The following is a 4,348-nucleotide window of genomic DNA, read 5'->3' as shown; positions in this document are numbered from 1 at the left end:
GGGAAGGTAGATATCATGAAATGACCGTTTAGCTGAGCAAGGAGCTCTTGTATTAAGGGAGTGCGCATGAGGAGGCCCAAAGTGCTTGCTATTTTTATCTTACCTTCAGAACCTTGAAATAAGATCAGCGTCGGGACTTCTAGGGGCCACCAGAGAAGGATAATGGCTGATTTTGGGGTCCTTTACTGAACTCCATAAGCTCAGAAGTTAGAACCATATTGAGTTGAGGGCAAAAGGTCAGTGTGTGCTCTATTAATGAAGTCTTCATGGGGAAAATTGGTGAGTAGGCTCCTTGGGGAACAGTTGGGGTGATCATTGCCAGGAGAAGCCCTTAAGGAAGGGGAAGCTTTATCAATACATCAGTATGACTCTCTGCAGATCAATGGCAACTTTTGGTGGAGGATGAGGGTGGTTATTCTGTTATTTATTCTTGCTCCTTTCTCTGCCCTGCTTTCTGCCCAGGAGGCAGAACTTCTTGGGCCATACCACTCTAACATTCATACTTTTTGACTTCCAATTTGGTTTGGCCAATGGAAGGCATTAGTGTAGGAAGGAAGAACAGGAGGCAAGAGTGTAAGAGCACTTATTCCTCCTGCTTTTTTCTTGCCTCACGGTGGCTTTGTCCTTCCCGCCTTTCTGTGAGGGCACCCACTCTTCCCAGGCTCCACCAACACATCTTCCCTGACCCCACCCCATACTCATTCCCCTTCAGATCAAAAGTGGTAATACCTCTTGGTGTTTCTAGACCTTGCACGATTATTTCTTGTTAGTTCCTTTAAACTCCATTCACATTCCTGTTCCTCTTTGTTTTTCCCTTCCAACAAAACTCTTTGGAGCATGTCATCTGTTTTCTCTGGGGACCTGACCGATAAGGAGAGGATTGAAGAATCATGAAAAGAATATATGCTGTCTTCAATTTCTTCCTGCATCATCTTCATATTATGACTCATCACCATTTCAGAGAATAACTGTGAAGACTCCAGGGTTTCTGGGGCAGCTGTTTTCTGCAGGCCAGGCTGACACGGGCCTAGTAAAGGAGTACATCTGAGTTAGTGACTCTCCTGAGAGCCTCGTGGGCAGCGTTAATATACATCCTCTAAGACCTGAGCATCATTGGTTTACAGACCTTAGGTTAAGTTTAGAGCTCAGTTCTCTCCAACTGTGTTCTAATAACTCAGTCTTGACAAGAGACTTCAATGACATTAGATGTATTAGATGTATCTACATCTTCTGTGATCCAGACAATGTGCTAGAGTAATACAGTGAGGATCCTAACCAAGTAAAGACAAGATTCGTGCTATCTAGTGATTACAGAATACTTCTATATTGCTATTATTAAATTTTGTATACCTCCATGATTGGGAAAAGTTAATAAAAGTGGAATTTCTGGGTGAAAAGACATGGGAGTTTTTAAGGCTATTGAAACAATTTGCTCCAAAGCAAGATGCTGCAAATTTGTATAATTACTGGAACTCTTATCAGTTGTTCTGTTCCCCTAGTCTCTCACACAATTTCTGTTTTTAATTTTATAATTTTATTAGTGAAAACAATATGATTTTAACTGGTATTTTTGAGACTATGAGAAAAGTTGAATATTTTTATTAACTATAAATGTTTATTTGGGGACCTTCTTATTCACTCTTTAGCCAATTAAAAAATTTCAAAATTTGTCTATTTCTCAAAATTTGCACATCAATAAAGAATATTGGGGGGAAAAAAAGATTGATCCTAAAAATTCTACCAGTTGTTAATCTGATATATAATTTTGTCTATTTTTTAATCTATGGAAGTTTTTAAAAATCCATCAATTTCTAATTTATAGTTCCTAACTTTTATGATTCAGTGCTTCTAACACATCACACACACTTCCTACACAGTTTCATTTATATAGCAAAATCATTCATCCGGGTGAAATTTATTTTGGTGAACACTGTGAACTGAACACATAGCTTGGGGATGTGTGCTAATTGTGAGTGGCCTTGAATTCCCTTTGGAGAGCTTTGTTTGGACTTGGTTGTATGGTGAGGTATCCAACGTGTAGAAGCTGGAGAGTCACATGAGGCCTGCCTTCACTCACTGTGTGGACCATAGCGTGCCGGCTCTACAGGAGGTGGCAAGAGGCCTGTTGACAGATGGGTTGAGAGTGAAGAGAACTAGATGAAATCATAGTGTTTCATGATGACTTGAGTCATTTTGTGCTGCTCTATTTTTAAAATCCTTTTTTATTGTGGCAAAACATATGGAACATAACATCTTGCCCTTTTAAATATGTAATTCCATGGCATTATTCACACTCACAATGTTGTGCAAGCATCACCACGATCTATTTCCATAGGACTAATTTTCTTCTTTATAATAGGGGACTGAAAGGCAGGACAGAGAGAGTTCATATTCCTCCCCCCACCTTTTCTTTTAACGATATATTTATTCTTATATACTAAGTTATCATTTCAACGTGTAATTTATATAAAAACAGTAATTAATGAGATATTTATATTCTGTGTGTGTGATAGTTGATAGTTAGGTTTTATGCCACCTGGGGTGGGCCAGGATTCTCCCGTGATATGATGTAATATAGTGTGGTCAACTCCAGGATGGGTTCTTCTGTGAAAAAACGAAGCAATTGTGAGGAGAAGAGACTGCCTTCTGCTGTCCACAGCCTTGATATAATCGAGGGAGGGCTCATTCAGGGTGTGGCCTATTCTTAGTGAACGCTGACAGTGTATGGAAGTTAGCTCAAGACTCCTATTGGATTTGGAGCCTACATTTGGTTGACCTCTTGTTATATCGCTTGCTGATCCCAGGAGCCATCATCAGTGGGCTGTCTACCTTGGCCAAACTCTGATTCATTCAGCTCTGCATCTACCACTGTGGTCTTCCTGCTTCATCTTGCTATCCTGTTCATCGGACTCTGCGGTTACAGGAGGCAGGAGAAGCCTTTAGTTTACATCTGACCCACGGGTTTGAACCAAACTGGATGTACCCACTTCTACAACTGTGTAAGCCATTTCGTTACAAATCTCTTTCTACGTACGAACACGTACAAGCATCTCTGGCTTCTCTAGAGAACCCAGCCTAATACACTGTATGTGTGGTAACTTTACACTTATAGTACAACTGCACTTGGACTGGCTGTATTTCAAATTCAGTAGAAAATAATTAGCTCACGAGCTTCTTCTAAAAAATGCAAATAATGAGTGCAAAACACTTAGCACACAGGAAATACTCAGTAAATGTTAGGGGTCATCATATTAGGTGTGAATACTGACTTATGAGCTTTGGATCATTCAAAGTATTAACTAATTATACCTAGGTTTCATTTAACTTATTTTCTATATGATAGAAAAATATATCAAGGTTACATTAATTTAATTTTTCCCCCATTTTAGGAACAGGACATCTATATTGTTATTTGTAGCATCTGAGAGTGTACTGAGAACACTTAGCTACTTGATAAGCACTTGGGTTATTTGCTTATTATTAGCATGGAAAAGTAACTTACTCATGTCCCCCAGGGTTTACTCCCTCCCTTGCACTGAAATTGCCTTCCAGGCAGTGGGGGTATGATGCGGCTGCAGTGGTGCCTCGGGGCCAGCACGCCTCTCATCCCGTGGGCACTCAGCAACCATTTGGAACACATGGTCTTAGGTAATAAAGCAACCGATCTATGAGGTTCTCACTCCTGGCCATGGAGTTGATTTTGTTTCCTAGCAACCCCATAAGAAAAAACCTTGTTTTTCTCCAGAGGAGGTGCTGGTGGGTTCAAACTGCTGACCCTGCAGCTAGCAGCCTAACGTGGAACCACCATCAGAGTTAGATTGTTATTATCTCCATCTTACAGATAAGGATGCAGAAATCCAGAAAGGGGAGTCGATCTTGCGCGTCGAGGAACATTCTGCCAGTAAAAAAATTCTTGTAGGAAGCCCTTTAGTGTTCTATTTGCCATGTTCCTGGCCTCATCTATTAGTCCGTTGAGTATTTAAAGAGGGAGGGGCTCACAGGGAGGGGCTATCATTAGTTGCTATTGAGTTCAAGCCTACGCATGGTAGCCCCATGAATGTAGAGTTGAACTTTCAGAAGGCAATTACCCGGGTGCCAATCCATCTTGATGAGGTTTTTCCTCTTTTTTGCAGACCTTCCACTTTTCCAACTATGATGTCTTTTACCAAGAAGTGTTTTTTTTCTCCTGAGAACAGGTGCAAAGCATGTGAGGCAAAGTGTCAACACCCTTGCTTCCAAGGAGCATTCTGGCTGTACTTACTTCCAGACCAATATGTTATTCTTCTGGTAGACCTTGGCACTTTCAATGGTCTTCTCTCACACTGTCCTTCAAATGCACCCATTTCCC

This window comes from Echinops telfairi, unplaced genomic scaffold (genome assembly GCF_000313985.2).
Source record: "Echinops telfairi isolate 266 unplaced genomic scaffold, ASM31398v2 ScPeMD7_18;HRSCAF=68, whole genome shotgun sequence".
Lineage (NCBI taxonomy): Eukaryota > Metazoa > Chordata > Mammalia > Afrosoricida > Tenrecidae > Echinops > Echinops telfairi.
This window is presented reverse-complemented; position numbering follows the sequence as displayed.